The 22,760-nt window shown below is 40.4% G+C and overlaps 1 protein-coding gene across 2 annotated transcripts in view; it reads left to right on the forward strand.

Annotated features, from left to right (window-relative positions):
* Positions 1-22,760, forward strand: part of WDR70 (WD repeat domain 70) — a 318,682-nt gene that overhangs the window by 239,644 nt on the left and 56,278 nt on the right. The window lies entirely within an intron of this gene.

Below are 22,760 nucleotides of genomic sequence, written 5' to 3' on the forward strand. Positions count from 1 at the left end.
GTTTCCTTCATTTCTTTTTCATTTATTTCTGATCTGATCTTTATGATTTCTTTCTTTCTGCTAACTTTGGGGTTTTTTGTTCTTCTTTCTCTAATTGCTTTAGGTGTAAGGTTAGGTTGTTTATTTGAGATGTTCCTTGTTTCTTGAGGTAGGATTGTATTGCTATACACTTCCCTCTTAGAGTTGCTTTTGCTGCATCCCATAGGTTTTGGGCCGTCGTGTTTTCATTGTCATTCGTTTCTCAGTATTTTTTAATTTCCTCTTTGATTTCTTCAGTGATCTTTCGGTTATTTAGTAGTGTATTGTTTAGCCTCCATATGTTTGTATTTTTTCCAGATTTTATCCTGTAATTGATATCTAGTTTCATAGCATTGTGTGGGACAAGATACTTGATACGATTTCAGTTTGCTTATATTTACCAAGGCTTGATTTGTGACCTAGTATATGATCTATACTTTGTCTCTTTTAATAGTCTTTATTTTAAAGCCTGTTTTGTCTGATATGAGAATTGCTGCTCCAGCTATCTTTTGATTTCCATTTGCATGGAATATCTTTTTCCATCCCCTCACTTTCAGTCTGTATGTATGTTTGTATTTTTTCCAGATTTTATCCTGTAATTGATATCTAGTTTCATAGCATTGTGTGGGACAAGATACTTGATACGATTTCAGTTTGCTTATATTTACCAAGGCTTGATTTGTGACCTAGTGTATGATCTATCCTGGAGAATGTTCCATGAGCACTTGAGAAGAAAGTGTATTCTGTTGTTTTTGGATGGAATGTCCTATAAATATCAATTAAGTCCATCTTGTGTAATGTATCATTTAAAGCTTGTGTTTCCTTATTTATTTTCATTTTGGATGATCTGTCCATTGGTGAAAGTGGGGTGTTAAAGTCCCCTACTATGATTGTGTTACTGTCGATTTCCCCTTTTATGGCTGTTAGTATTTGCCTTATGTATTGAGGTGCTCCTATGTTGGGTGCATAAATATTTACAATTGTTATATCTTCTTCATGGATCGAACCCTTGATCATTATATAGTGTCCTTCTTTGTCTCTTGTAATAGTTTTTACTTTAAAGTCTATTTTGTCTGATATGAGAATTGCTACTCCAGCTTTCTTCTGATTTCCATTTGCATGGAATATCTTTTTCCATCCCCTCACTTTCAGTCTGTATGTGTCCCTAGGTCTGAAGTGGGTTTTCAACTATAATCTCTTCAAATATTTTCTCAGTCTCTTTTTTTTTCTCTTCTTCTTCTGGGACCCCAATAATTCGAATTTTTGTGCGTTTAATGTTGTCCCAGAAGTATCTGAGACTCTCCTCAATTCTTTTCATTCTTTTTCCTTTATTCTGCTCTGCGGTAGTTATTTCCACTATTTTATCTTCCGGGTCACTTATCCGTTCTTCTGCCTCAGTTGTTCTGCTTTGATTCCTTCTAGAGAATTTTTAATTTCATTTACTGTGTTGTTCATCATTATTTGGTTGCTCTTTAGTTCTTCTAGGTCCTTGTGAAACGTTTCTTGTATTTTCTCCATTCTATTTCCAAGATTTGGGATCATCGTTACTATCATTACTCTGAATTCTTTTTCACGTAGACTGCCTGTATCCTCTTCATATGTTTGTTCTGGTCGGTTTTTACCTTGCTCCTTCATATGCTGTGTATTTCTCTGTCTTCTCATTTTGCTTAACTTACTGTGTTTGGGGTCTCCTTTTCACAGGCTGCAGCTTTGTAGTTCCCCTTGTTTTGGGTCTGCCCCCAGTGTGTATGGTTGGTTTAGTGGTTTGTGTAGGCTTCCTGATGGAGGGGACTGGTGCCTGTGTTCTGGTGGATGAGGCTGGATCTTTTCTTTCTGGTGGGCAGGACTGTGTCTGGTGGTGTGTTTTGGCGTGTCTGTGAACTTATTATGCTTTTAGGCAGCCTCTCTGCTAATGGGTTTGGTTGTGTTCCTGTCATGCTACTTGTTTCGCATAGAGTGTCCAACATTGTAGCTTGCTGGTCATTGAGTGGAGCTGGGTCTTAGTGTTGAGATGGAGACCTCTGGGAGAGCTTTCACCACCTGATATTACGTGGGGCCAGGAGGTCTCTGGTGGACCAATGTCCTGAACTCGGCTCTCTCACCTCAGAGGGTCAGGCCTGACACCCAGCTGGAGCACCAAGACCCTGTGAGCCACACGGCCAGGTATGTGGGCATTTTCTTGCCTTTTGGGAAGTCTGAGGTCTTCTGCCAGTGTTCAGTAGGTATTCTGTAGAAGTTGTTCCACATGTAAATGTAATTTTGATGTATTTGTGAGGAGGAAGGTGATCTCCATGTCTTACTCCTCCGCCATCTTGACAGTCTCTCTTGCAATCAGTTCTTGATAGTAGAAGGTTCTCTTTAGTACTAATCATGTATTCTATCAGTAGGAGAAATCTTGATGATCTTTACGCATTTCATTCCATTATTTTCCCTTTAGCTAGTTCTTAGAAAATAATTAGAAGTAGACAATTACTATTTCAGTTTCTTGAGGTTTGGAAAAAAGTATGTTCTAATTCCTCAGTAGAATATATAGAGAGATTTTAAGGTAGATGATTCTGTAGTTAGAAAACAGATTATTAATACTTCTTGGCCGTTTGTAACCCTCTGCAATTAAGTAATAGCCTTAACATTTTTGTTTTGATTAGTCTCTCTGTTTTATTAACCACAGAGGTCATAGTTTCATATAGATTTCTATTTGATTTTCATGTTTTTGATACTTTTATAAATATTTTTATTTTAATATCTAATTATTCATTGATTTTTCTGTTTTTCTTAGTTTATTGATATCTACTCTTTATTACTTTCTTCCTTATTTGCTCATCTTTTTCTAATTTCTTAAAGTGGGAGATTTTATTTGAGACCTTTCTTCTTTTGAAGGGTTTACACATTAAACCCTTTAAATTCTTCTCTAAATACTGCTTCATTTGCAGTGTTTTAGTTGGCTCAGGCTGCCATAACAAAATACTATAGGCTGAGTAGCTTAAACAATAGACATTCATTTCTCACAGTTCTGGAGACTTGGGAAGTGTACGGTCAAGGTGCCAACAGATTCATTTCCTGGTGAGGACCTTCCTTCTGGTTTGCAGATGACAGCTTCTCATTAGTGTGTCCTCACCTCACATGGCTGAAAGAGGGAGGGAGGCAGGCAGCAAATTATGGTTATTGAACTGATCTCTCTCACTCTTCTGTTAAGGACACTAATCCCATCATTGGGGCCCCACTCCTCATGTCCTCATCTAAACCTAATTACCTTCCAAAGGCCTGCCTCCAAGTAACATCACCTTGGAGGTTAGGTCTTAACATATGAATTTTGAGGGGACCCAAATATCAGTCCATAACAATTTGCATCCCAAAACGTTTGTTTTGTGTTTTCACTTTTAACGAATTAAAAATATTTTCTAATTTTCCCTTCTGTTTTCTTTTTGGGGCCATGGATTATTTAGAAGCATATGGTATAATTTCCACATATTTTGTTTTTCTGTTATGTTAATTGATTTCTACTTTAAGTCTATGTGGTCTAAGAATATGCTTTGTAGGATTTTAACACTTTAAAATTTATAGTGTTTTTTTTTTCTGGTCCAGAAAATAGTATGTCTCAATAAATGTTCCATGTACACTTGAAAAGAATGTGTATTCTGCTCTTTGGGGAAGGAGTGTCTTACAAATGTCAATTAGGTCAAGTTGGTTGATAGTATTAATCATGTCACCTATATATTTACTGATTATGTGTCTACTTATTTTATCAGTTACTAAGAGAGGAGTGTTGAAATCTGCAACTGTAATTATAGATATGACTGTTTTTCTTTTCAGTTCTTTTTTTTCTTCCTTTTTGCATTTAAGGCTCTTTTTTGGGGGTATGTACACATTTATAATTATGTTTTCATGCTGAATAGACCCCTTCACCATTATATAATGTATCTCTCTTTCTGACAATATTTCATGTTCTTTAGAACATCTACTTTGTCTAATAGTAATATAACTACTCCAGTTTTCTTTTGATTTGTATTTGCCTACTGTATCTTTTTTCATTCTTTTACTTTTAAATTAAGCCATAGTGGATTTTTGTTTTTTTTTTCGGTACGCGGGCCTCTCACTGTTGTGGCCTCTCCCACTGCGGAGCACAGGCTCCGGACGCGCAGGCTCAGTGACCATGGCTCACGGGCCTAGCTGCTCCGTGGCATGTGGGATCTTCCCAGACTGGGGCACAAACTCGTGTCCCCTGCATCAGCAGGTGGACTCTCAACCACTGCGCCACCAGGGAAGCCCCCATGGTGGATTTTTTATAGAGGAATAGAGTTGAATTTTTTTTTAAATCTCATGTAACAATCTTTGCTTTTTAACTGGAGCATTTAGGCCTATACTATTCAATACATATGGCTATTTAAATTTAAACTAGTTAAAATTAAATTTAAAATTCAGTTCCTTAATCATAGCAGCCATATTTCTTGATCTCAACAGCTGCATGTGTCAAGTGGCTTCCACGTTAGACAGTTTGGGTCTAGAACACGGGCAGGTTTCCTTCGTCTTGCCTTCATAGCAACCAAACACTGCTTTGTGTCTGTAAGGGGTCTTGGGTGTGAGCAAGTGACCTGTCCTTTGCTTTTCTCTGTGACATCTGACCTTTGTCTGGAAGGGCAGGGGCCAGGAGGTAGGAGGGTTCCCTGCCCTCTGTCAGCAGTTGATTATTTTTGCCTTATGTCAAAGTAGTATCCGGCTGATGGCTCTGGGCCAGAGCCCATCATCTGTGCCAGCACCTACAGACTGTGGGAAGGGTCTTAGGAGCAAATGCACTTATGGATAGCCTTTCAGAACTCAACATACTGATAAATAGCAGGTCTTCAATATTTTTCCATTAAAAATCAGGTGAAAAGGAGCGTTTAAGAGAATATTTTGAGCTTATGGAGATAGCACAGTTTTACAGATAAGTAAATGTTTTCCAAGGTAAAGGTAAATGCTAAATACCTGGAAATTTTTTTTTAGATCTCAGTATTGGATCGCTAATAAAGATTGGTTTATGTCCATTCCCAAAACATATTTCTCTGCTTAAAGGAGGAAACTACCTGCCTTGATTAAAATGTTTTCAGTGCATCCCTGTGCTTATATTTAATGATATCTTACTAATAACTGAGTTACATCTTCTTTACTTCAAATGAAGACAATTTGTTTTGTCATGTTCCCTTAAGACAGTCTTTTTCTCCTCTGTGATACTGTGATTTATAATAAGATATATATATATATATATATATATATATATATATATATATATATATGTTTGGTCTTTGTCTCCAGTCCCTGACACAGGGCTCCTAAAACCCTCGTAAATTCCTAAGTGATAAGAGTACTGGTAACATCTTTTGTTCCAGTGAGGTGACTCGGGTGGGTTCCTGGATGGTTCTTGGATGGGGTCTGGTCACCTCAAAGACCAGGCCATGATTAGAAGCTTGGAATTTTCAGCCCTGCTCCCCACTTGTCTAGAGAGGGGCTAAAAATGGAGTTTATAATTGATCACGCCTATGTGAGGAAGCCTCCATAAAAATCCCCATATCATGGAGCTGAGAAAGCTTCCAGGTTGGTGAACACATCCATGTACTGGGAGGGTAATGCACTCCAACTCCGTGGGGACAGAAGCTGCTGTGCTTGGGACCCTCCCAGACCTCACCCTGTGTATCTGTATCCTTTATCATATCCTATAATAAATTGATAAATGTAAACAAGTATTTCCTAGGGTTCTGTGAATTGCTCTACCAAATTAGTTGAGCCCAAGGAGGTCAGAGACCTACTACTTGTGATTGGTGTCTGAAGTGGGAGTGGGGTGGGAGCAGACTTGTAGGGCTGAGACGTTGACCTCCATATTGTCAGAATTGAGTTACATTGTAGGACACTGGGCTGTTGTCATGGAGAATTGCTTGGTGTGGAGAAAATCCCCCACACATTTGGTGACCAGAAGTATCAGAAGTGAAGTGTTCTGTGTGAATAGTAAAGGAAAAATACAGATGAAAACTGAGTGGTTTTTTCCATATACATCCTCCATCAGCCTGTTGCTGTAATGTGGAAGTAAGGGGTGTTAGGTCTTTTAGTTTATTAGGAAAAGCTGGAAATCCCTAATTTCTTGAATGTGTGTAGGTTGTTATAAATTCCTGTTTGTTTCTTCCACATTCTCTCTTCTTCAAATTAAAATATAAATGAAGATACTTTAAAAAAATTTATTTTATTGAAGTATAGTTGATTTACAATGCTGTGTTAATTTCTGCTGTGCAGCAGAGTGATTCAGTTATACATCTATATACATTCTTTTTCATGTTCTTTTCCATTACGGTTTGTCACAGGATATTGAATATAGCTCCCAGTGCTCTACAGTAGGACCTTGCTGCTTATCCATCCTCTATATAGTAGTTTGCCTCTGCTGACCCCATACTCCCAACCCCTCCCTCTCCCAGCACCCCTCCCCACTTGCCAACCACAAGTCTGTTCTCTGTGTCTCTGTTTCTGTTTCGAAGGTAGGTTCATTTGTGTCATATTTTAGATTCCACATATAAGTGATAGCATATGGTTGAAAATAGTTTTTTAAAAAATTCTTTTTCGCTGACAGTTACTACTTGGTCAGTGTTCATTTTTGTGGTTTTATTTGAAAGAGTGGCATCACCAGGATCATTAATAAATGTAATGAACAAGGAAATGTAAGACATTTTAAAACAAGGAAATGTAAGTTTTTTAAACAGGTAAAAAAAAAAGTTATTTAAATACTTAGAATGTGAATTAGAGCATAATCATCTGGAAGGCAGGATAGTGTTTTTGTATCTGTTCCTACAAGCATGGCATAATGCCAGGCACCTTGAAGTCACCCAATAAATATTCGCTTCAAATTGATTTCTCTGGTGAGTGAAATTGGAACTCCTGCTTTTTTGAAGAAGTTAATGCTATGCTCAGAATAAGTAAAATGTTGATACTATCGTTTTTAGTTGTTGTGAAGGCATCTTCTCTAATAAAGTGTACATTTCAAAAAGGGGAGAAAGTTTTACTTTTTTAATTGAGCTGCCAAGTTAAAGTTGCATTACATTGACCTCAACTTTGACTTTGGGGGCCAAAACTGAAATTTAAATTAATTAACTCTGGGTCATAGTCCTTGGAGAAAAGGCAAAAGATCATTTGACTTCTGCAATATACATTTTACCAGCATTGTTAACTGTGCTTTATTTTTTGTTTTCTACCTAGCAACCCCAGGAGTGTGTGTGGTTCCTTTGCTTCCTCACTCTAGCTCTAAGTCCAACCTGATAAAACCCACAATTTTTCAGGTTGCTACCATTCCAGATTTATGATATATATTTTCTTCTTGGCCCTCCTTGCCTTTGGTAATCTCTTCCTTTTTCCTGTCCAGTTATCTCTGTCATTTCATCTCGTCGGGTATTTTCAAACTTTCCCAGCTCTTCTCTGGTCCATTTTATAACCCCCTTCTCCCTAGCCAGTCAACTCCCCTCCTTAACATGGAAAAATAAGGACACTAGGTTGGACTTCTGTCAGACTTTTCACCCTTATATGTATAAATGTGTCCCTGTGTTCAGACCTCCTTGGTCTCTCAGCCTCCTTCCTTGAAGTCTCCAAGGAAGAGGTCTTTCTCTTCTCGTTCCTCACTAATCCTTCCACCGGTGCACTTGATCACATTCTTCCTGCTTCCTCTGAGACTTAATTCTGTCAGTTACTCCCTTTCCTGTGTTTTTATCCTTTTCATCCCTACTGGCTCCTAGAAAATATGCTCAAGCTTCTGCTTCTTATTTATGTGATTTAACAAAAGCCTTCTCCAACTCTTCCTTCTTTCATTGTCAGTTTTCTACCCAGAGTACCCGATATTTGCTGTGTCCACTTCACAGATTCACTGCAACTGCCCATATCAAAGTCACTGAATAATACAACTTAAATTGTTCTCATACTCCTCCATCACTCAGCTGCAAGCCCCACCTGTTCTCACCTGGACCACTGCAGGTGTTTCTTAACTCTTCTCCCTGCCCTCAGTCTTCCCTTTTCCAGTTTATCTTTCCCACTGCTGCAGGGCAATCTTTCAAAATACAGATATGATCATATTACCCCTCTCTCATTAAAACCCTTCAGAGGCTCAACATTGCCCATAGGTACAGATAAAAACTCCATAACACATATGAAGCCACTAATGATTTGACCTCCTGCTCTCCAGTCTTATGTGCTACTGATCCCTTCGTAGTACCACCTGTAGTTCCAAAAGCGATGTGCTGTTTCACACTTCTGAGCCTTTTATATTCTGAGCCTTCTAGGGGAGTAAAAAAAAAATTTTTTTGTATTCCTAGTGATCTCCTCCTTAACCTTCTAAGAGCACAGTCAAGCATCCCCAGGCTTTACCTGATTTCTCTTTCCTCCACTTCCAACCTGTCACCATATGCTATCATAGTAGAGTTAACCTTTATTTTGTGGGTTTACTATGTAGTTTGTGGATACTGCCATTATTTATTGCACAATGCAGTGCGAATATTTGTCTTTACGTTTGTCTCCCTTTCTAGACGGATCTCCTGGAGAGAAAGGAGCCATTTTACTAACCTGTTGCTCACCTGCAGCACCTAGCGTAGTGCCTTGCACATGTCAGGGATGCCATAAGTATTTGTAGAAAGAGTGAATAAACAGTCGGACTAATTTCAGCAAATATTAATTGGGGCTTCTTTTGTAGGCTTAGTGTTACACTTTTGAAGTTAGATAATAAGTTTCAGATTGTATGTCTTTGATATCACTGTACTTAATGCTGGCTGCCGTGTCACACAGTTTTCAAGAGATCTAGAGAGCAGGGAGGAGGATGTTTGTAGCTAGTGACTTAATACAGTAGTCTATGAGAGTACTTATTAGATCTTTCCCTCACATTGTCATGGTGCACAGTACAAGCTCATCCATACATTTCTTTCCTAACCAGATTGTACAAAGCTAGAGGAAAGATTTCATGAAATTTATTATTATTTTTCCTCTGGCTTCCAGTCTTCCTCTCCTCCGTCTCCATGTAGATCTGATGATTTACTCCTCTGTTCATGACCCTTCAATTCTTTTGTTTTCATTTTTCTATATGTTAGTCACTTTCATAGCCTCCCGCTTTACCGAACTTAAGATCTTGTTCTTAGTTAGACTTCTCTTGAAAGTTTCTTGTCACCAGTAGAACTGTTCTACATTCCTTTTGTACCTGCAGCTGATAACACACACTATTCTCTATTTCAAGCATATGGTTCCAGAGGATAAACATAACAACACGCTGGTGATGTTTATGTCAAGTAAACCAGTCTTCTCCAAGCATCTGCTGCACAGGCGCAGAAACAGATAAGTGGTTTCAGCTATGCGCTGCCAGGGGAACAGAAGGGTTTCCACAACAAACCCGGCAAACAACCCCAAAAGTTCCCAAGAAGCATAAACTCACACTGCTGGAAAATCAAAATTAGTAAAGGACTGTGCCTTTTTGATTCTTAACCTTAGCTTTGTCCCCTGCGTCCCTATGTAGAGATTGGACTGCTTTCTGCAACAACTGGGCCGTGTATAGGAGGGTACATCTGAGATTCGCTCAGCTTTTGAAGGAAAGTATTTGAAATTTCTCTGCTCACTCAAAAGTTGCTTTGTCGTAGCGTTGGATTGTTCTCCCCTTGGAAGCTTGGTCTTTCGATTGACACTGGTAAGGTTGGCTCCAAGGAAACCCAGCATCCTCTCTGCCCTGGCGCCACTGGGCCGCCACCCTCCGCCCGCACCACTCCCTCCTCCTCCCCCTCCCTCCTGCACCACCTCTCTAGCCCTCTCTTGAACTGGCTGCCAGAGTTCACAGACAGCTGGGCAGAGAGTGGCTAAATCTGCCCAGCTGCCCGGGAAGCTTGGCGGCCAGGCTGAGGGAAGGAAGCATCGGCTCTCTTTGAAGGTTGGCTGCCAGTGAATCTCAGGCAGCTGGACTTCAAAGGGGGGACCGCTGGGCTTTCCCTCCTGTCTAGGCAGGTCATTCCACGGCCCTGTGCTTCCGGTGTTGGCATAGTGGCTTTCAAGTTCCTCCTCAATTAAAGAGCTGTATTGAAAGCTGCACTTGTGTTCACAGTTGTGTTTTTTACGTGTTATAGACAGTCTAAGATCCTAACTCCTGTTACCCCAAGCTTAAGAGTAAAGATGGAGGAGAAAAGGTAACATCATACAAAGGGCAGCTAAGGAGATCCACAGCAGTTAGTAGGATTTCCTCATTGCTAGTTGTATCTTGTGTTATTTACCCAGTTTTAAATTACTTCAGGGACTCTTGGTGTGATCTTCTTGAGTAAAGGCTAATCAGCGTATGCTTAGGGACTGAGTTGAGCTAGTGACCTGGAACTGGGTTTGGTCATGGACAGTGGTTTTATCTGTTTCCAGAAACTGGTGTAGTGCTCACCCACTAGCCCGTACTTCACTCTCTCGCTGCACTTTCTCACCTTTCGCCTTCAAATTCCCCTGGTGGTTGGGGAGAGGACTGGTTTAGTAAGGAAAGAACGAGGGTGCTGCATCGAGTCCGGGTCCACCTTAGTTGCAAATGAGGGTCAGAGTGGAGGGAGCCTGAAGTCAGAAGAGCCGTGAGTATGTATGAGTATAATGGTGGTTAAAAGTGCAGACCCTGGAGCCAGGCTGCTTGGGTTCAGATCCTGGCTCTGCCAGTTACTGACCACATGATCTACCTTTCTGCCCCACCATGCCCTCCCTGGAAAATGGGGATATAATAGTGCTTATCTCATAAGGCTGTTGGAGGATTCAAGGGGTTAATACATACCGTGCACTTAAGGACAGTATCTAGCCCAGAATAAATGCCCGATAAATGTTAGCTAGTATTATCATGTGCCAGATCCCATTGATCAGGACTCGAGGAGGTGAAAAAATGACTGATTTGTGATTTTCACTGCCCCTGTATGGATAAAAGGCTCCCTTAGATGGAATTTGTAATAGAATTTTTCTTTTCCAGAAATCTGTAGTAGTGTAAAAAAATGTCTTATGTAGTTTGAAGGAGAAAAAAGTTACTTTATGTTATCCATCTCTCTCCTTGCACTGCCCTTCCTAGGAGTATAAGGAGATGCAATTCATTTAGAGCCATTACTATAATAATCTACACACATCCAAAAGAAGCCTGGTTTAAAACATGGCTGTAAATGTAAATATAAATAAATAAATAAATAAATAAATAAGAGGTGTTTTAGTAAAGAGTACAGTTTCTGGAGTTAGAATCAGGGTTTGAGTTTTTGCTCTGACAGTTTATTAGTCATACCTTTTTGGGTAACTTACCTCGCTAAGCCTCAGTTTTCTTGGATGTAAAATGAGATAATAATGACATACACGACACGAGGCTTGTTTTAAGAATGAAATTAGAAAATGTTCTGTTTTACTGCGCTAAGTAGCAGCATGTTCAATAAATGTACCTGTTGTTACTATTACTATCGCCACCACTATTAGCATTACAAGTTAAAAGTATTATTGAATCACAAGGAAGCCTTCAGTTTATGCAACAATGATTTTACAAATAGAGTGCCTTTCCCTAAGGTTTTTGTCCTCTCTAGATCAGAGGTCAGCAAACTACGGGCCAAATGCAGCCTGCCACCTCTTTTTGTAAATAAGGTTTTGTTGGAACACAGCCTAATCCATTTGTTTATTGTCTATGGCTGCTTTCATACTATAACAGCAGAAGTGAAGGGTTGCAACAGAGACTCTGTAGTCCTCAAAGCCTAAAATATTTACTGTCTGGACTTTTCCAGAAAAAGTTTACTGATCCTTGCTCTAATATATATTTCTCCAATTAAGGTCCAGAGAATGTTAATTCTATCAGTGTTAGTAAGTACTTTCTGAAAAGAAGGAAAAAAAAAGCTAGTTCCACAGTCAAATAAGCTTTGGAAATGTTAGAGAAGTTGATTTATTCTAGGACTACTACTTAAAAGACTTTGGCTTTTAATATACTAATATGCATTGTGAATCTTCAAGACAAGGCCATGGTATACAAATAAACTCTAGTTTCCCAGGCTTGCTTGGCTATAGAACGACCCACACCCGTCCACCCCACCCCTGGATCTGATGATGTTACACAAAGCATCCTCTGGGAAACCCTGCTTTGGGGCTGTCTCTTTAGAAGCACTTTCTTCTTAAATCATTCTTCTTGGTGATTTAGGTGATATCCTCATTTAGAGACCTACACAATATCATATGAGATTCTGTATTGCCTCATTTTTTTCCCCAGTAAAATTATACTTTGCCTAAAATCACAGTAGTAAAATAAACCAGATATTTAAATGCTCTAATAAGATAATATCCCCGTCTTTAAATGATTCTGTATGATGTCTCAAAGGTTAGAAATGGAGTCTCGAGTCCAAAGTTTCATTTCATGCCTTCTTGAAATTCTGAAAGCTTGGGTTTTCTGTAGGGCTTTAACGTTTTTTTGCATCCAGATTTCTGAAGCATAAATCTTGAGTGCCTAACTGGGATACCAGCTGATCTCAGCTCAGGTTTATAAGAAGGGAGATTAATGTGAAGGTAATTTGTGCCTTAGCCATAAGGGGTTTGTTTTATGGACTAAAGTAAACACCTTGAATTTCAAGTTGCAAGCACACGGGGAGCCAGAAGATTCCAGAGCAGTGGCATCATATTCTGCCTGTGACTCACACATCTCAGTGGCTGAGCTTTCTCCTGCAGCTGCAGCTTCCAGCTGGTGATCAGACAGAGCCCTAGGTAGTCACACACTGCAGTCACCTGGTTTGAGATGACCAAACAAGCATGTAATTGCAACATTGTCCAGTTATGAATGAAGGCTGGGCTATCTCTGCCAAATACAGTTGAAAAATACATTCGAAGTCATAGCAGTTTTCTGAAATCATAGTGGTTGCAACAGTGAACCTGGACCAAGAGCGGAGAATCCTGCTGAAAAATTCATCTCTGGTCATAAATGCTCATTCTCGCCTCCCACCTCCCTCCCTCCCTCCCTGTCCCCGAGCCCCCCCCACCCCCCCACCCCCACCTTTCCCGTGAGCTTCCCCATTATGGCAGAGGCCAGTTCTTAGTCATTTTGATGCCCTTTAAACCTGTCTTATACTTGATGCAGTAAATGTTTTATGAAAGAATAAGAAGTCTTAAGTGTTTCTTTTCCTTTCCCAACTTGTGAATCATTTCAAGACAATCCCACATAGACTCTTCATTTATGTATCTCTGTGTTGTGTGTATAATGAGTCCTCAGTAAATGTGGTTGACATTGTAAATGTGGATCCTAAAAATTTTATTATCACACTTTTATTTTACGGGGCATGATGAATGGACTTTTCAGAAACCTTTGTCAGATGTCATTGTCTTTTGTCTTTAAATTATTTATTTTTTTAAAAAATGAAGGGAGGGAGGGAGAGAGAGAAAGGAATGAGGGAAGGAAAAAACATCTTGGCTGGAACATAATTATCTTTTTTAAAAAAGTTAGAAACTTGGAAACTGTCAACTTGCTATGAAATATGTTTTTTCCTTGAAACATGCTCAAAAGTTCAGAGTTTCATTTGCTATATTTATTATGTTCATCTTTTAAGCACCATGATTATGTGATACATAACATATTATACTGTACTCTAAGACTCATTGGGGTTCTTAGAGTTCAGATGATGTGCCTGGGAAAGAAATAATCTGAAGCTGACCTACTTGAAAGAAAGGATCAGAAATGTGGGGAAAGAACTCTCAGTAACATAAAGAAAAGCAGTTTAAACACACAACCCTCCCTTCTGTGACCTCCAAGAATGAGCTGTTTCCAAGCATTCACTTCTCTAATATTGTCTTCTGGAATCATTGTCTTAGTGTCAAAGAATATATAGAAGAAATGACTGCAACTAGTTGAAAACAGACTACAGCTACCTAGAGACAATGGTTATCTGAAGCAAACCCAGCGAGGATTAAGAAACATTGCTAGAGAGAACTTTTGGTCTCACAGGCAGATGCAAAAAGGCAAGAGAGGAGCGTAATGATTATATAAAGTACAAGACCTGATAAAGTTGAATTAATTTTAATTATAGGATTGCAGGACAGGTTTATGGTGGGTATTATTTGGTAGAATGCTAAGGTAGGGGGCCGAGAATTAACCTTCTTAAAACATTATTAATGCTTCTGTGGTATCGTCTGACTTATAATAATGACAGACTCTTATATCACATCCTTCATGTGTTGCATTAGTTAACTTTTGCTGCATAACAAACTACCTTAGAACTTAGTAGCTTAAAACAACAAACATTAATTATTTCTCAAGATTCTCTGGGTCAGTGGGGCAGTATTTCTGGTCTGAACTGGCTTGGCTGATTTCTTCTGGGTTCTCTATTGCATCTGCAGTTAACTAACAGCTCAGTCAAGGCTGGATGGTCTAGAATGGCCTCACCCAGATGTCCGGCTGTTGGCCAGATGTCAGCTGGTGCTACGGGGATGACTGGACACATGTTTCTGGTCATCCGAGAGCATCTTGTGCTTTTTCACAAGGTGGCTAGGTTCCAAAAGCAGCAAGAGAGCAAGTCCCAACGTATATGCCTTTCCAGGGCTCTGCCTGTATCTTGTTTGCTCATGTCCTCTGTTAGGGTTCTCTGAGGAGTAGATGCTAAGATGTGTAAAAGAATTATTGCTAAAACTCCTGTAAGAGAAAAGTGTGTGGGGAGCCAGAGGAGGCTAGAGAGTATCAGATGGTGATGCAGGTCTGACTCCTATGAAGGAAAGAGGGAAGGAACGAAGGAGGGTTGGCTAGGAAGAATCTCCGACTTCAGCACAGTTCTAGGAAAGCTTTGTCCAGGCCAGTGGGAACTCCTTGAGCCTAAGTCAACCCAAGGCTTTATTAATCTGCTCTAGCTATGCTGATATCTCAGTTAGCATAGCAGCTACAATCGGGACTACTACTTGATTAAGTCTGTAGTCAACAATCCTTTTGTGGAAGGACTAGGAGAAGAATTCTTGCCCCACTGAGTAGCACTGTCGTTCCTCTTAGGAATCTGGCTACCTCTATAGTCAATCAGTTCCTGATCTGAAAATAGAGTCAGATATGGGAACAGAGCCAGGGATCATGACTTTTTATTGGGGCGACCACCCTCAGCTTCCTGCTCCTCCATTTATCTCTCTTTCTGGTTGTAGATACTGAGCAGTACCTTTGCTGTCTGCCTGTCTCTTCTGCCCCTAGGAATGCCATGTTCTATTAACCATCTCCACATTTTTCTGCACATCAAGCCCCCTTGGCTGCTTCTCTGATCTTGTCAGTCATTATCTTGCAGCCTCTTGGCTTCCAGCAATTAAGCACTGCAACCTAGCTTTTATTACTTTGGGCCTCATTATCCCCATGGATATTAATGGCCCAGCTCAGTGAGATTAGCCCTGGGCTGCAGAGGAGACCTTGGTGAATGGTACTTCTTGGTGATGCTGAACTGAACTCCTTGGTGATGCTGGCTCCCTCTCACCTGTATATTCCTGGTGGCCTTGGTGAATGGTACTTCTTCTGGGCTCTCCCATGAAAAAGAATATTCTGTATTTTCTGACTTGACACAATATATCCATCCCAGCATGCCCACTTCCCCCAGCCTTCTTATTCTCTTCTCTGTTGTCTGCCAGGACAATTGGGGTGTTTTTATTTTACTCAACATTGGCCATCACTTTTCCAGGCCTCTATAGCATCCTTGCAGCAGGTTTGCCCCATCCCCTGGGGACCTTGTAGAAAAATGTGCCCCAAATCAATGAATCCTGCTGATGAAAGCCCCCTTGATTAAGGATCCTCAAAATCCAAACTCAAGGTACTTCATGGCTCCTGCCAGCAGCTGCGAGCTAATTCTTGCATCTCTTTTGGTGTGTAATCTCTTTCCAGCCACTTCTCCAGCTGAGTTATACTGGGATTCGGCACTAGTTATTGACGTAGAAGCCAGAAGAGGAGGTAGGGGCAGGTCCTAAGAGAAGTTACTGCTGCCTTGTGGGGGAGGGGCAGTTGTAGCATCTTCCAACCCAAAGGAGTTGCTGGCTCTTACTAGGCAAGGGTGGGCCACCTCCGTATGCTGGGAGGGTTCAGGGGCGTCTGCAGATCTAGCATCTTATAGACATCCATCCAGATATCCTGTCCTTATGTTTCAGAGTCTCAGGTTTTCCCAGCTGGAGCCCTGCCTTAGAATAACAGACATGCCTTGGCTGAGCATTTAGATATCTCTGGAGCTCTATAAATTGAACTACCACATTGCTTTTGTTTGTTGCTCAGCTGTGTCTGGTCTTCCACTGCAGGAGATGAGGGCTTCTTTGAAAGCTACTAAAGGGGCCCTCTGACTCTTCCACTTAGTCTTTAACTGTTAATGGTGCTCAGTCTCTCATTGTCCCTCTGCAGGGATAATGACTTAGCACTAACCAGCCAACACTATTGTCTCTGTAGGTATCTTCCTCCTATATATTTTTAAATGCCTAAAGTGTTTTTCCCGCAAGGACAGTCCCCTGCACTAGGAAGTTTTCCCAGCTCACCTCCAGTGAAATCTGTAGCAGTTGGACCACAACCAAGTGCTCGAGTGTATCTGTGCTCCACAGGCCACTCAGGACAGTGTCTTCTTTACCCATGAAGGAGGCAGTCCTAGATTTTTATCTTAACACCTGTGCTGTTGGATCACTCCAGGTACCACTTGTGATAGTCTGGTTCCTCTGAGAAACAGACACCAAGATAGGGTTAAACATGTAAGAGGATTCTTGGGGAAAGGCCTGTCGAGGGAATGGGGGTGAGGGAGCCTGAGAAGGCTGGAGAAGAGAGCATGATGTAGGCCATACCCCTAAGGAAGAGAAAGGAAAGAAAGGAGTGTTACATGTCCATCAGCTGATAAATGGATAATAAAATGTGGTACATCCATACAACGGAGCATTACTTGACAATAAAAAGAAATGAAGGGGCTTCCCTGGTGGCGCAGTGGTTGAGAGTCCGCCTGCCGATGCAGGGGACACGGGTTCGCGTCCCGGTCTGGGAAGATCCCACATGCCGCGGAGCAGCTGGGCCCGTGAGCCATGGCCTCTGAGCCTGCGCATCCGGAGCCTGTGCTCCGCAACGGGAGAGGCCACAGCAGTGAGAGGCCCGCGTGCTGCAAAAAAAAGAAAAAAAAAAAGAAATGAAGTATTGAAACATACTACAACATGGATGAACCTCAGAAACATTATGCCAAGTAAAAGAAGCCAATTACAAAAGATAGCATATTGTATGATTTCATTTATTTGAAATGTTCACATAGGCAAATATACAGAGACAGAAACTAGGTTAATAGTTGCTTAGGGCTGACAGATTCGGGGAGAAGAGGGAGTGATTGCTAATGTGTATGGGGTTTCTTTTTGGGGTGATCCTAATGTTCTAAAATTGACTGAGGTAATGATTGCTCAGTTCTCTGAAAATACTGAAAAACATTGAACTGCATACGTTTAGTGGACAGATTCCGTGGTGTGTGAATTATATCTCAATAAAACTGTTATATTAAAAGAAAAAGAGGATTATACAGAAAGAGTCTTAGACTGTAGCACAATGCCCAGAATGTTTCAGTCAGGCTAATTAGGAGTCCTTTCTCCCCTGTGCTCAGTCGTTGGTGAGAAGGAGCCCGTGGAAAGCCTGGCCTTGTCACAGAGGTAGTGAGAGTGCTAGTCATTATGCTTTTCACAGTGGGAAGTCTGAGAGACACATTTTCTTGGCTACGTGTCCTATAATCCCAAACAAGTCACCTGTCCATACCCAGACTCAAGGTGTAAAGAAATACATGCCACATACTGATGAAAAGAAAAGCAAAGTTGTATTGCAGAGGAGTGTGACACACTTGCATTACCTCATTAAATTCTCCTAGCAGCTTATGGAGTGGGTACTATTATTAATCTCGTTTAATAGATGGCATAGGGAGGTTAGCCCAAGATGATAAGTGGTGAAGCCTGGATTTGAACTCACCAGTCTGATTCCACCCTCTGTGCTTTTTATCATTATACCATATTTTCATACAATATATTAATTTGATTATCACAGAATCTTTTGCAGAGGTTTTATTGTCTAATTGCCTTTTATTAAAATGAAGCCTTCATGGGCGTAGGAAATTGCAAAGTACCTTTCTATGACAGTTCCTATATTTTTGTATACATTATTTTCATAATCCTTACTACAGATCTCCAAAATCAGAGGAACAGGAGGACATTATATTCAGTCTGGACCTATATCTATTCTGTTTTTTAATCTTGGCATTAAAAAAAATCCTGGAATATTTTTAATCCTGGTATGGTAAGTAAACCTAACATGTGATTGAAAATATAGAATTGATTGGAATTGCTTGAGTATAAGCTTATAAGCTTATAAGCTTGAAAATAGATTCTCAGTGAAAAAGAAAATTTATATCTATTTAGGGAGACCTAAGAGTAGATTTGAGAGGACAGTTAAATGTTAGTACACCTAGTTTGTTAGATAGCCTAGCATTTGCTTCATCTTGCTCTCGGAGTTTGTGTTTCGGTAGCATAGTTGCATTTCAGCAACGTTCTGAGAGGAGGTGCCCACTCTAGACTGAATAAATAAATGTGTGGCATTGACACAAGACAGGGAGACAGTAGGTCAAATGCAGCTCAGTTTCTTTGGGAGTTGGGGAAGAAGAGTAAGAGTGGGAAGGTGTGTAGGGCATGTTATTTGAAAGATTAATAAACTGTGAAACAGAAAGATTAAGCATCTTGGCCAGGGTCGAACTAAATGTAGTAAGCTGAAATTTTAGGTCAGGTTGGCTTGGCTCTAAGACCAGTGTTCTTTCCACTAAATTTTCCCCTATTTTCAGCCCAGAAATTTATTTAAATTCTCTCTTTTTTAAAATAGTTTATTCCACTGTTTTATTGATTACAAAACAGGTTTTGATCCTTTTGAGGGCTGTCTTTCCTCTTGCATTGATAGATACACACTAGAGCGATGGAAAGATATTGGGATCTAGCTAGCTGCTGGATGTAAACTCACTGACCTCTGTTACCACCATAGAATATTTGGATTATTTAGAATTATAGAAAGTGGTATATTTAAGACTTTGGGCTAGGCATCATATTTTTCTTTGAGAATTTGGCATACTTCCTTAGAGAGGAAAAACTAGAATTAGCATAGCCACAGAAGGCAGGACCAGGACTCACAAGTAGATGTTAGAAGGAGGGAGGCTTGGACCCAGTTTAAGAAAGGTGTTGCCAATTAGAGCCACCCAGACAAATGCACTGTTGTTGCTTGTGATGTAATGAGTTCTGTACTGCTAGAGGCTCTGTGACCATCTGCTGAGAAGGGACAGTTTTACCAGTTGGAAGTTTGTACTGTATGATCTCAGAGAGGGCCTTTAAAACTCTAGATTTTTGTGCTTGCATTTCCCATCACTCTGAATATTTGAGACTTGATGTTCTCCAAATCTAACATAAGGCACTCCTAAGAATAGGAAGCCTATATAAAGGAGTTAATAATCTCAACTTCCCTAAAGAATAATGTTCTTTGCCTAGGATGATTATAAAAGGAATTAAAGGAGAAGATGCAGTTTTAGATTTCCCACATTACGCCAGAAGTGTTTTTCAGTCAGGTTGACTTTGTTTTCAAAATGTGAGGGTATTTTTCATCACAGACTGTCCAAATATTGATGTTTTATGCAAATTTAAGATCTCCTCTGGCTATCCATTTTATTTCATTGGAATAAACTTTTGTTACTGGTTAAAGTGACGTTAATAATTGAAGAGCACACGACATAAAATCTCAGTCGAAATGGAACTAACTACCTGCTTGCTCTTGGGCTCATGCAGAAGTGTACGTGATATGGTTGCTTTGGATTCTACACCTTTTAAGGTTCTTTATCCCACCTGACTGGTATATGATATGTATATATCTATATATATGTGTGTGTATTTATATTTTAGAATATTGGTATTCATTATCTATTTTGCTCTATTAATAATAAAAAGTACATTTGATCAGTTAGTCGAATTATAAAATATTATGTATTTACCAGTTTTTGTCTTTTCCTAAAGAATCATAGAGCTGTAAGTGACTTTAGAAATCATCTAGTTCAATCCATTTATTTTACAGAGATAAAATTGTGATCTGGAGAGGCTAAGTAATTTGTCCCCAGTCATACTGCTAGTTTTTGACTGAACTAAGTCCGGATTTCATATCTCCTATTCCTGGACCAGTGCTCTTTTTGCTCTACCACATTACCTTACTAGTAATTCATGAAGTGATCGGTCTTCCTTCTGTTAAGATGTATATACGTATTTATTAGCATTAAAAATAAATAAAATATTTTAAACAAACAAAAAATTAATTTCACTGAGAGGCCAAATGTAAGTATAGGACTTTCTGGTAAACTGTTACCACTGTAGTGTCTTTCAAAAGCTTTATTTAGAGTTTAGGAGTTGATAAGTTGTTGAAATATAACTAAGTGGCATATTTTCCTTACTGAGGTTAGTAGCAGAGTTCTGCTTTTCTAAGGAACAAAAAAAATATGTTCAATCTATTCTACATGTGTCCAAGAATGATCTTTTAAAGATAAGCGAACCTAGTCACACTACTACTCTTCTGTGTAAAATCCCTTAGCAACTCCTTTTACCTTCAGGATAAAATTTAAGCCCTTAACACGGCCTACAAGGCGTGATCTGGGCCCTTCTTATGTCACCTCTCAGCTGTCCTTTCCCTCTTAGACGTGATTAACTTCTTTTAGTTCTTTGAATCAACCAGCTCCTTTCCCTTCAGGCCTTCCAATATGCGTGTGTGTTGGTTTTCTATCGCTTGGTAACAGATTACTACCGCAAATTTAGTGGCTTAAAAAACCACCAGTTTATCATTTCACAATTTCTGTAGGTAAGAAGCCTGACATGGTACGGTTGGATTCTCTTCTTAGGGTTTTAGGGTTTCACCAGGCTACACTCAAAGTACACTTGACCCTTGAACACACGGGGAGGTGTGGGGTTAGGGGCACCAACACACACTCCTCCCGCCACCCTGCGAGCAGTTGAAAATCCACATATAACTTTACAGTCTGCCCTCCATATCCATGGTTCCACATTTGTGGATTCAACCAACCACAGGTCATGTAGTACTGTACTATGTATTTATTGAAAAAAAATCTGTGTATAAGTGGACCTATGCAGTTAAAACCCATGTTCAGATCCCTGTTTCTTTGATACATCTTTTAAGTCTATAGTGGCATGTCAAACGCTTCTCATTCTTAAAATCTCTCTTACTCTTCTGGCACGTCTTTATGGCTTCCTTCTCTGTCCTCAGCCAGGAGAAAGCTCTGCTTTTTTTTTGGCTGCGTTGGGTCTTCATTGCTGCGCGCGGGCTTCCTCTAGTTGCAGCGAGCAGGGGCTACTCTTCGTTGCGGTGCGCCGGCTTCTCCTTGAGGTGGCTTCTCTTGTTGCGGAGCACAGGCTCTAGGCACCTGGGCTCGGTAGTTGTGGCACAGGGGCCCTAGAGCACGCAGGCTTCAGTAGTTGCGGAGCATGGGCTTAGTAGCTGTGGTGTGCGGCCTCAGTAGCTGTGGCTCGCGGGCTCTAGAGCGCAGGCTCAGTAGTTGTGGCGGGCGCACGGGCTTAGCTGCTCCGCATGTGGGATCTTCTCGGACCTGGGCTCGAACCCGTGTCCCCTGCATTGGCAGGCCGATTCTTAACCACTGCGCCACCAGGGAAGTCCTGAAAACTCTGCTTTTAAGGACTCATGTGACTCTTCAGTCCCACCTGGGTAATCCAGGATATAATCTCCCTATGTTAAGGTCGGCTAACTAGTAACCTTAATTATGCCTGCAAAGTCCCTTTTGCTAAGTAGAGTAACATATTCATGGGCATAACACCAGGGATCGCAGAGGTCATGGGGTTCAAAATTCTGCTACCACAATGCAGTAAGTACCCTCTGACTGGAATAGCCTTTCTAGACCCTGCATCCTGCTCCTTCATCTGCTAACTTTTACTTTATCCACTGCATCTCTGATTTCTTTTTGCCCCTCTTTTTTTTCCTCTCTTCTCGTGCTCTGATTAAGAACCTCTCTTTAGTGCTCTCAAATTTCTCTATACTTCCCCACTGTACCCCTTGTCACTTTGTATGCTTATCTGTGTCCTTTCAGGGGGACCGTCTATCACCTCTGAGGAGAGAAGCCATGTTTATCTCGGCACATTTGTGTTTCCCTGCTAACCTATGTATCTGCCACACAGTTGATTCCCAATATAAGAAAAAAAAGATGAATCAATGAATTATTTATATCCATGAAAGGAGGAAGCATGATTGCTGTCTTTAATATAAATTTCTAAGACTGTCACATGGAGGAAGAGAGAAGACAATTTTATTATTTATTTATTTATTTATTTATTTGTTACCATTTAACCTTCTGAAAATTTATTTAAATTTAAATTGTGACAATGGGACTCAAGAATCATTAGAACTAACCTAGGAATATAGTGAAAAGAAATCTGAGTGTGACAGTTCCTCAAAAGGCCAAGGAAGCTCTGGTCCTTATTAAAACAGAAGGTCCGAGTTAAGTGATGTATTTGAGAAGACAATTTTAACTCAATATGTACAATTTGTTTTTTGAAGGCTTGCTTTTGTGAGGTAGTGTGTCCTCATTACTGGAAACTTGTTGGTGAAAGCGCAGTGATGGAGTGTCGGGGATATTATTGGGAGGCTAATGTACGTGAGCTCTGTTTTGTGCCTCATTCTTTGTTATGGTTGCTGCGCACTGATGGAGATGGGTCATTTGTATTCCTATACCTGTGACTGCCAGGAGAGGCCTACATGCTGT

The sequence above is a fragment of the Physeter macrocephalus genome, chromosome 8 (assembly GCF_002837175.3).
Source record: "Physeter macrocephalus isolate SW-GA chromosome 8, ASM283717v5, whole genome shotgun sequence".
NCBI classification, from domain to species: Eukaryota; Metazoa; Chordata; class Mammalia; order Artiodactyla; family Physeteridae; genus Physeter; species Physeter macrocephalus.